Below are 12,313 nucleotides of genomic sequence, written 5' to 3'. Positions count from 1 at the left end.
TCCATATGTTCCATATGACAACTCATTCTTAATAGAATCTTTTCTATTCATAATAGAGTCGATATGGTCCATCCAATATGGAAAGATTTCCATATTTTCCAATACTATACTTCCAACTACTCACAAGCGAACAATCCTCGTCGAACTTTGGGTTGTCCTTTGATAGTTGTTTAATTGTTTTAGTCAAAACCAATTCTAGTCCCATTTTCCCTCTAAATGCGCTAGACATTTGGAAAATTTTATAATGGTCAAACATTAAAGCATTTGCAATCGATCCTATACCCGAAGCGTATGGGACACGACGCATAATGTTTTATTTGCTATGTTCTCAAAATTCGAATTGAGAAGAGGAATGCCGTAATCATAATCGAAATTTTAAGAACACACTATGTACCCTTTACTAAATTTATTAACATTTCTCAACCTAAGCCTTTAGATTTGAAATGAAGCATAATATTCTCTCCCTTAATTATAGCAAAACAACTTTACAACCCTTACGACTTTGCAAGGTATAACTCTTGTTTTCTATAATTAATTGCCAACTTGCAATACGTGCCTTAATAATCATATAATCATAACATTTATGCTCCCACTATCATGATGATTATTATAAAACATAACACTTATGCTCCCACTAGCTTCGACATGTATTCATAAACATCTTAACTTTCAGAAAAACAATGCTTATTGAATTTCTTAACTTCATGTTTCTCATACTTAGTGCTTTGATAATCTTTTATCAAGGCTTCTTGAACTTATACACCTTTGCTTTCGATAGTTCATATGTGTGTCTAAACACTTAAGACTAATTGCCAAACCTCACAATTCAAATTATGGAAAAGGATACCGTAACCATAATTGAATTCGAGAATGCAATTTTATAATCACTATCTTCTTAAAATCTTTCTTAGTGAAAGCATTTCCTCACAATCATTTTCATGAAGGAGGAAATCTTATGACACTTAGATTTAACGGTGTATTTGTTCCTATCCATGTGAATTTGTCAAAACCAAAGTTTACGACAAATTCCAACTCATATGGATCGAACTTTCTTGATCTCAATTTCTTGGCTTTATGGTAGCACAGCTGCCCACCATGTCTTCCAAGTAGTTAAGCAGCTCACTTTTTCTTATCAATGTACTTTCCATTGATCAAGGTCCTTGCCTTTTATGCATTCAAATGAGAACTCATAGAACTCATATGCATAATTAACTCAATTGGAACGGCATAGAAACAAAATGATGTCAACACGATAGGTCGTAAACCTCAACTCGTGTGCTAGTGATGATTGATAAGGTCTATTTGATTTGTTCTTGAAACTTTTCAAGACCATTAAGACTCCCACTGACTCCTTGACATATAGGATCCTTTTGTCAATAAACATTTCTTGACAAACAAATATTCAAGAGTTAGTGTAGCTTTTATCAAGACTCTTCATAAATTGGTTCTAGTTGGTCTTTGTCTTATCCAAGACATCACAACTTTCCACATTTGATGAATGTTATAAACCTTTAATACTTTTCACTCATTGTCACAATCTTAACTTTAAGACTTTTCATTTGAACGAAGTATGATTGACTTCTTGATTTAACCATCTTCAATTCTTGATTCCTCTTCTTAAACATACAATTGTACTAAGACTTACTTAGAGGATCAATTGAGATATGGTTCTTAATCATTAAGACCTATCATAAAGCATAAAAGCTACTCTCCCTTCTTCTTAGAATGAAGAAACTTTTATCTTTCTGCCTACTTGATTCTTCTTATCCGTTCTGCTATTGGTTTAAAATTTTTCAATCAATTCATAATTACACTTAATCTTGTAAGTATAATCATGACGAATATCATTGTTACTCCTATGGTGGACTTGATCAACACGTAACTTTGTATAATCGATCTCCAAGTCCTTCACTTGACACTTTGTCAACGAATTAGTCTAGTTTCCAAATATGAAATTTCTCATTCATCATGCAACCAAGTTGCGTGATTCCAAATTTCTGTCCAATTGAAACTTGGGCGATGAGAAACTCTCCCTATTTGGTAAACTCTCGACTTTCCATAAATAACATAATAAGAACCAAATCCATTATTTCTAATAATAGAAACATTCAAACATCAATTTTTTCATATACGCCATTGCAAGGATAAATAAATAATATAAAATCAAAATTTATTTTATTGCGGAAAAATTTGTCCTTACAATGCAATTCATTGAAAAACTATGATAATACATCTTTCTTAGCAATCTAATTCTAACTCTAAGTAATAGCTCAAGAATCTAATCTTCGAGAAATGCGATCAAAACCCATTCCTTCACAGTTAGATTATGCTCACTTCTTGCCTTAAGCTTCCTTTCTTTTCTTCGATCCTACAAAACATCAATTGTAATCTTATCACATTATGTATTAAGAATCTAGAATAGAAGCTTAAAAGAGTTAGTTAATGGATTTTACCTATATTAGAGCCATACGTTTCGACTCTCCCATCTCTTATATCTCTTAGGTAAATGGGGCAGCTTCGTCTCCAATGCCCTTTCTCTTGGCAATAAAAGCAGATTGACTCATTTGGAACAGGACATGGAACTACTTCAGACATTGCTTTTCTCTTATGATCAAACTTTCCGATCATAGCATGTCTTTCGTTGCCATTGTCCATATCCATAGAGGTCTTAAAGGTAGATTCACCAATCAACTTTGCTTTTCTATTGCGCCAAACCATTGTTGATTCAGCAGGAATAAGCATATAGGTGAGATCTATAAGGGTCACGTCGCGGTTCATCATATAGTACTCTCTTACGAACTCACTATATGAGTTAGGAAGTGACTGAAGAACCCAATCAACAGTCATTTCCTCACAGACAACGGATCCCAACATTCTTAACCTATCAATGTGTGACTTAATCCCTAGGACGTGTGCACACACCGACTTTCCTTCTTTATGTTTACTTGCCAAAAGGGCTTGAGTGATATTGAACTTTTCAAGCCTTTGAACTTGTAGGTTAGGGAGAATAATTGGAGGTGGTGGAGGAAATGAAGCATGATTTCTTGTTCCTCGATCGAATCGTGGAATATCATCTTCATGTGGAAAGCTTGTTCCACGGGATTTGGGAAGACCATAGTTGTCGAACTTTGACATCTACAAAACGGGAGAAAACAAATTCAAGTTAGTTGATTGATTGAATCCTTAGTAAATCACCCAAGTGAGATACTAAGGCTAGGACCCAACACAATATTCTACAACTCGGGAGAGGGATGTCGTAACCCAAATTGCAGAATATTTGAAGGTAAGTGAATGACGATTCACTAATTTCCACCATGAAAAACGAAAAAGATATTTAAGTTTTAAATCTATGAAAACTCCTAGATCCTTTGAGATTCATTGAACATTTCAATGGCATGTTTAAATCTCGATATGCCCCTCTTGTTTGTGACTGGGATGCCGAGGATCACAAAGCGGGTGTGAATAACCATGCAAACTTACATGGTGCCCCCACATGTTACAGTCATCTATTCGATGTGCCAGTAAACCACACACGCTCCACCGACTATGACAAACATTGAGTCACCCTTTGCTACCTTCGCTTAGAACCATTTAGTGTGCCGGTAAACCACACACGCTCCACTAACGTCTTCGCAAGGGTACAAAGTGTAATTTTATGGAATTGCATCAATTCACTTTTGCCTAAGTAACTAAGATTGGGAATTTGTGAAAACATTTAGTTACTTTTATACTTTATTATACTTATAATGGAAGGTTTCGTCCTATCCTACCCGTTTGGCTAACGACCCTCCACTGGTCAAGAGTGCGGTGGGTAAGAGTGGATACCCATTCAATCGCCATTTTATAGGCAATTTCCTTAAACACCCCTTATAGACCAGCTTTGTGAATGAGGCCTACTAACGGTAAGACTGACTTTTACTTATACATATATATAATGTTAGACTTTTAATGTTATATATAGTATAGGGTGTGTTTTACACTTTAAAATACTAGGTGGTCAAATATAACAATTATATTTTTAATTGTAAACCAAAACTTTTATGGATTTATTAAACTTCTTTTAATTATACACCTTAATTAATTAATAAAACCATAAGGGTGTAATTTGAACTTTTTCAAAACAATACTAGGGTTTTAGAATTTAACATCCTAATTAAACTTTTAATCAACTTTTAAATTCCAAAACTTGAGGGCAAGTTTTGAAACTTTTCAAAACAATTTAGTTTTAATTTCTCTTAAAATTTTTGAATTTATGACATTTAAATTAAAAAATTTTAAATATTAAAACTCTTGATTTAATAATTACCTTGAATTAGACTATTAATTTAATTATTAAATCATAAAGGATTATCTAAATCATGAGGATAATTACCATTTATACATTTAAGATATCCTAATCCCTTAATTATCTCTCTAGATTTCGAAATTATGGTTAGGATAATGCAAAATCTATAATTACCATATATAACAACTAGAGGATAATTACAAGATATGGGATAATCCAAATCCCTAAAATTTAGGATCTTATCTTGGGGAGGAGGCAAATTTCGAAAATCAAGGGATTAAAACAAACCCTAGATTTCGAAATTTAAGGGTTTAAGGAAAGGATTTGAAAATCTTATTCAAACACTTGCAAATTAGGGTTTGCAAACCCTAATCTCGAAAAAACCCTAGCCTCCTAGGGTTTATTGGCAATAAACCCTAATATGTCAAGTTCATACAATTGAATAAACTAATTGAAAACAAGTTAACCAAAGGCTCTGATACCACTGATGGGATTTGTACAAACAATCCTATGTGTGCATGCAACCCTAGAATTGGATCTATGTTTTCACTATTAAATACACAACATTATGAACACATAAAGAAACCCTAATTCTAGCATATAAGTAATCATATTAACATAAGAATAGGTTTATAATATTACCTTGATTGTTATGTAGCAATAACAATCCTAAATCTCCTTGTATTGACTTTGGAAGGCTTAGAGTCACAAGTGTCACTCCTCTAATGGTTCACAAACACCAAGAGCAAATGGAGAAGCAAGAGAGAGAGGGAAGAGGTATAAAATTCGTTTCTAGGAACCCTAGACAAGGCATGGACGAATTCTTATGGCCTTAGGGTTATTTATATAGGTGTAGAGATTAGGTTTCAGTCCTTATCCTTATCTAGTTGCTTGCCCACCAAGCAACCATAAGATAAGCCTTGAAAACCCTTATCTTTTATCCTTTGGACGATTTCAAGGATCCTTATCTCCTTGAATTCTTTCAACCCATATTTATTATAACCATTACCATATTTTGTAACTATCACATAATTACAATTCAGCCCCTCTAGTTTAATTAATTACATTTGATCACAAAATTAATTCTTAATTAATTATTGACCAATATTAATTAAAAAAAATATGATTTCTCCTTTAATATATTATTCTTATAACATATTAATAAATCATAATAACCTCTCTCTTTATTTATTTCTCCAATCAAGTTGCTTTGGTGAAGGCAACCCAAAAGGACCATGCACCATCGGGTCAAGTACATACCAAAATAGTTATGGACTTAGACACTAATCCAACAGAAGCCACATTTATCAACAGTCTTCCTCAAACTGATGTCGATCTAACTGTTAAAATTAAAGAGAATGCTAGTTCTTCCTATGAAGACTAAAAGGTTACTTCAAGAAATTTGCCAAACTCCATCATTTTCTAACGATTCTCCAAAATCTTTAATAAATGAATTATTTCAAGACGCTCAATACCATTTTGATAATACTTATGAAGAACTAAAAGGTTAGTTCAAGAAATTCGCCAAACTCCATCAGTTTCTGAAGATTCTCCAAAATCTGTAATGAATGAATTATTTCAAGAAGCTCAAGACCATTTTGATGATCCTTATGAAGAATAAACAATTATTTTCATTAAATTTGGTGTAATACCTTCAACGTAGGGTATTTCGTTTCTTCTATTAACAAATGTGTGATTTTCAAATACGGGTGTATGCATACACTGTGTATGTATACATAACGTATAAACAAATATTATCAAATTTATTAACAAATGTGTGATTTTCATGCTTAAATTATCTAAATATATCTAACAAAATCTTGATGAATTGTATCCCTAATAGAGATATTATATTAAGAATACAACAAATCCAAGAATCTATAAATATTTATGAGCGAAATCTTGAGTGAAATCTTAAGGATTCTTATAAACCTACTCATCTAGATATAATTTTAAATAATAATCATATTCATGATGTTAGATGGATCATAAGAGCTACTATTCAAAATTGTTACAAACAAATACGTTATCTAAAAACAAAACTATTTATTTTCTAAAAGTTAAAAGATAAAACTATTTGAAACAAAACTATTTGTTTCTATAACTATTCACTAATGGTGTTATAAATAAATTTTATAATATTAATGCTTAATAAGTGTTATATATATATATATATATATATATATATATATATATATATACCAAAATTGATTAAAAGTGACAATATCATATATATATATATATATATATATATATATATATATATATATATATATATATATATATATATATACACCAAAATTGATTATAAGTGACAATATCATAAGTAATAATTTTAAGCATCCTATCATTATCTTATCTACGATATGGAAAAGATTATGTATAAGGCATTATATCACCTCCCCTACTATTTTTATGTAGGTAATGATGAGTTTTTGATATAAATATATTATATAAAAGTTTGTTATATTATTATTTGTTTAAATAAAAAATCTAAAAAGATACAAAAACTTAGTGAGCGTTTGGTTCATATAATGTTTTTGGAAGGAATGGAAGCTATCAAAAGAATTGGAATCTGAATGTATTAGAAGTTGCAATGCGTTTAGTTGACATGGAATGAAATCTGTTTTCTGTTTGGTTTAATGATTTTATTTTTAAGATACAATCTGGAATCATTATAATTTTGTAATATGCCAGAAATACCCTTAATAATATTTACAACTAATTATATTTTTTAATAAACATGAAGATGTTTTATTTAATTACATCATTTTTTATTGAACTATTCTACAAAATTTAAATTAAAAAAACAAGTTTATCAAATAGAAATGTAGATGAAAGTGAAAAAGTAAACAATTTGTCAACTTTATTTTTGTGAAATTAGTGGTTACTAGTAATTGATTTTAAGTAATTTAAAGACTTTTGTCATTTTCTCCAAGAAAAAAAAATGGGTGGTAAAAGGAGGGACAAAAAAAATTCATTTAGGCAAAAAAAATAATTAAAAAACAAAAAGTAAAACAAATGCAAAAGTCATGTAGATGGTATTTAGTTATTTATTTATTTTTTTAATTTATCTCATAGATAACCGGATGATAATATGTAATTTAAAATAAAGATAATGAATTGAATTTACATTCTTGATGCACTATGGAGGAATTACAATTTTTTCAAATGAGGAATTAAATAATAATTATGGAAATCTAATTTCATTCCTTTGGTAACCCAAACATGATCTCCAACAGATTTTAGTTTCCAATTCCTTTTAATTCCTTGAGAATCAAGTGAAACAAACGCACCATTAATATCTCATCGTGGAATATAATTCAAATGCTTTGATTTTCAATTACATATCAATTATTAAACTGACTAACCTTATTCTGTTTCATTTAACATATTTAAAAACGAATATATATATATATATATATATATATATATATATATATATATATTACAAAACATGAATATTAATTATCCTTTATTATATCTTAAAATAAAATAAAATGAAATATTATATTCGATAATTGACCTGGATTTTTTGTATATAAAGTTCCATCTATTTATAAGGTTGTACGGAATGATGGTGTTTCGGTTGGCAGTACTAATAGTATTACCAATCTCACTATTCTGAGACAAAATGGGTACCGCTCGAGTGGTTGTATGGGATGTGCGTTGTGGGTTTTTATCGCCAACGAACACAGGGTTCTACATCGAGCATTTATTGGGGTTGTGTCTTGGAGATTTTCATGGTGCCTTATCTGATTGATCTGATCCCTATTCCCATGGGGGATGTATGTGTGATTGCAGGGATGGACTGGTTGAGTAGGTTTGGTGCAATGATTGATTGTGAAAGGCAGCGGGTGTTAGTTCGAATCCCAAGTGGGGGATAACTGACTATTTATGGAGAAGGTAAAAGGATTGGATTAGTCTTTTGTTCTGCTGCTAAGGCTTGTTAGTATCTATAATATGGGTGTATGGTTTATCTCGCGTATGTGGTTGACACTCGTGTATGTGGTTTCTGTAGGAATTACCCGGTGTGCCTCCAGAGAGGTAGGTGGAGTTCAAGATCGATTTGGTCCTCGGTGCGGCCCCAATTGCTAAGGCGTCGTACCATTTGGCACCACCATAGATGCGAGAGTTATCCTTTCAGCTTTAGGAGCTGTTAGGCAAGCAATTTATAAGACCGATCAGCTCGACGTGGGAAGCACTGATCATTTTCGTGAAGAAGAAGGATGAGTCTTATCACATGTGTATTGATTACCGGGAGTTGAAAAAGTTGACGTGAAGAACCGTTATCCACTCTCGCGGATTGATGACCTCTTCGGTTAGTTGCAGGGTGCGTCTTGGTTTTCCAAGATCAATTTGAGGTCAGGGTATCATCAGATGCGGGTTAGAGAGGAGGACGTGGAGAAGACCACATTCCAGACTTGTTATGATCATTACGAGTTTGTGGTGATATCATTTGGGCTCACCAATGCGTCGACAACATTCATGGATTTGATTAATCGAGTTTTCAGACTGATGCTCGATCGTTCAGCTATTGTTTTCATTGATGATATCATGGTCTATTCCAAGACCAGAGAGCAGTATGGGGAGCACCTTCGAGAGTTTCTGGGTGTTTTGAGGCGGGAGCATCTATATGCTAAGTTCTCGAAGTGCCAGTTTTGGTTTTGGGAGGTCCAGTTCTAGGAGTTTCTGGGAGTTTTGAGAGCGATAAATTCGATACAGTTTTGTAAATCTGAGATAGAATGAGAATTAGCTAACGGCGTCTAAATGAAAGTTGTAGTACTCATAAATACCAACGTGTGGATATCAAGAACGTCAAAAATGGAGTTCGTATGAACGAGTTACTAATTATAATAGCATATTTACGTATTAAAATAAAGTATAAATCATATATATATATATATATATATATATATATATATATATATATATATATATATATATACACACGCACACACAAATGTATATATCAGTAGAAAGGTATCGACGATGTGGTTATTATAAGACTATTGTTGAGTACTTTCGACATTAGTTTAGTACAAATATCATTAAATCTATTTAAAATAGTATTACGAAGGGGTGTTTAGTCGTTTATATAACTATAAGACAAAACTTCAAAAATGGTCCCTGTGGTTTCCAAAAATATCAAGTTTAGTCCCTAAGTTCAAAAAACCTCACAGATGGTTTCTGTGGTTTCAAAACTTTTAACAAATGGTCCTTTTCGCTAACTTCGTTAGTTTTTTGCTGTTAAGTGAAGGGCAATTCCGTCATTTCACTATTACAGGGACCATTTATGAGTTTTTGTTATTTAAAAAAAAACTAAAAAAATAATTATTTTAATATATAATGGTTCTCTCTCTCTCTCTCTCTCTCTCTCTCTCTCTCTCTCTCCTCTCTCTCTCTCAAACGAAATTTTCATTTGTTATAACCTTCTCATCTGTTCACCGATTGACAAAGGTGATTGGAATCAAGACAAAGCATATACATCTCCATAGATTGTTTCGGTCGATTTTTTTGGGTTTGATTTAGGTTCGGGTTAAATCATCTCCATCTTCATAGATTTTTCTAGGTATTAAAGGCGACTGGAATCAATTATAGTTCATCAGATTTCAGTTTTTATTACATCTTGAAGGTCATCAGACTTCATTCTTCGTGTTATTGCCATTAATTTGGAGATTTTTAGGTATGTTTCTCGTTCAATTTGAGCAAAACGATTGACCAACATCCTGGAAAGAGAACGCATTGGGCGGGAGGAGGAAACTCTGAAATCGATTCTTGTACAGAGACGATCGAGTCTTTAAATAACCCAAAGGAACTCCTAAAAATTGATTAATGGTTGGCTTCTTCTTCTTCGTGGCTTCTTGGAACATAAAGGAGCTTCGGTACTGACCTAAGAGAACCCATTTTTATATAGTATACTAGGGTTGTGCTCTAACAAATTACAATTCATCTATTTGTAGCTTGAAGATATAGTCTCATTAAACCATTCTGATATTGATTTTGAAGTGAAATTAGGTGATAGAATTGGGCAGTTGATTATTGAGAAGATAATCACACTTGAAGTCGTTAAGATCGAAAATATTGGTTCAACTGTAAGAGGTGCATGTGGAATTGGATCAACTGGGCGTTTGATTTCTTATTTTTGACATTAATCATAGCCAACATCACTTTCTAGTTCTTCTTCCTTGGAGATCGTACAAGTTTCATTTTGTGTTATCAAAAAGAACACTCCATGTTTCTGAAACAAGTTTAAAAGCTTCATCTGCTCCCATGGTTGTGTTCTTACCGGGTTGAAGAAGAACAACCATTTTCTTGTATTGTTTCTTGATGGATGATTTGTCTGAAGAAGGGTTTAATCCAAGAATTGAATCTAAGTAGATTTCACATTTTTTTTTGTTTGACAGTTGTTGTATATATTTCATAACTTCCATCATTTGTGAAATGCCCTCGAGTTGAGGGCATATTTCTTGAGCTTTTACGGCATAATGTTCTTCACCAATGAAGTTTTATATTGTAAAAAGCTTTTATGTGTTCTCTTTTTCCATAAGAGCTTCTTCTATGTAAGATTACATATGAAAATGACGAACTCTTTATGGTTGCTTACAAGAAATCTACATTTCGGAAATAACCTCCAGTTGTGGGCATATTGCTTGAGCTTCTTTTTTTCCTGATGAGAGAGAGAGAGAGAGACGGTGACATTGCAGGTGGTGAGCTTTGGCGGAACAAACCGACGAGCTTTGGATTCCGGCATAATGAGACGAACACCACACCATAAACATCAGATTTGAAATTTTGGAGTTTGATGCTTGATAGAGAGGAAAAGAAAGGTCTAGCAGGGACTAGTAAATATGGAAGATCGAAACATGTTCAATTAAGAGAGAGAGAGAGAGAGAGAGAGAGGAGGGGGTGGGGCCCTTTAATTAAATAATTATATTTTTTTCTTTTTTTTTTAAATAACAAAAACTCATAAATGGTCCCTATAATAGTGAAATGATGGAATTGCCCTTCACTTAACAACAAAAAACTAACAGTGTTAGCGAAAAGGACCATTTGTTAAAAGTTTTGAAACCACAGGGACCATCTGCGAGGTTTTTTGAACTTAGGGACGAAACTTGATATTTTCGGAAACCACAGGGACCATTTTTGAAGTTTTGTCTAACTATAAAGTCATTAAGTAATTATGGAGAATAGTTTTTGTAAATTTAATTACTATAAATAAGAGGCTTGGGCTCTCATATTTCTTGCATCATTCTCTTGATTCAAGAGTCTTTCTCTTTTTATCCCCCTGAGCATTTCGGTCCCTCGTGATTCGACTTCTCTTTCTGTAGTTTTAGTATAGTAAGGTAAGCGTTGAAGCGCTGCACGAATCTTTCTTAGAAAGATTCAGCGACGAAGTTCTACCCCTGCAGAGCCCGACTCCTAGCTAAAACCCCCTTGTAAGTAAGTCATGCTTACCCTATTTTAATACAGCTTATATTTAAAATTAGTACTGTTATTATGAACTTATAATAAATATTTTAGCTATTATTATATAAGTGTCATTATAATATATTTTTAACTACTCGCGATACGGGGAATCTGGTTTAAAGGGCCACATATGGTTGTTGGATTTCAGAAGTGTTATATGCCAAAATGGTCCTGCCCTCCGGTGTTTTATGTCTAGCCCCTGTCTGTACATAGTGGTTGAAAAATATTGTTTAAACGCTTATATAATAATAATGATAAGACTAATAATCAGTAACACTAAATATTAGACTAAAATCTAGTGGTAATAATACTAGGTTTCGTCGAAGGAAATTATTTTAAAGTAAACGAAGGGCTGTCCGAGTACCAAGTCACCACCTTATCAAGTGAGTGCATGGTCCCTTTCATCTTACACATAGATATGAAGTACTTTATATAAATTACGTGTTATGTGTGCATATTATCTGAATACTTGCTGTCTATGATGGATGAATGATTTTATACATGTTTTAAATGATTTAAACTGTATATTTATTTTATATCTACAAATATGTTGGGATA

Source organism: Lactuca serriola, chromosome 5 (genome assembly GCF_051521515.1).
Source record: "Lactuca serriola cultivar US96UC23 chromosome 5, Lser_US96UC23_V15, whole genome shotgun sequence".
In the NCBI taxonomy this organism is placed as follows: Eukaryota; Viridiplantae; Streptophyta; class Magnoliopsida; order Asterales; family Asteraceae; genus Lactuca; species Lactuca serriola.
Note: the sequence above shows the minus strand (reverse complement) of the source record.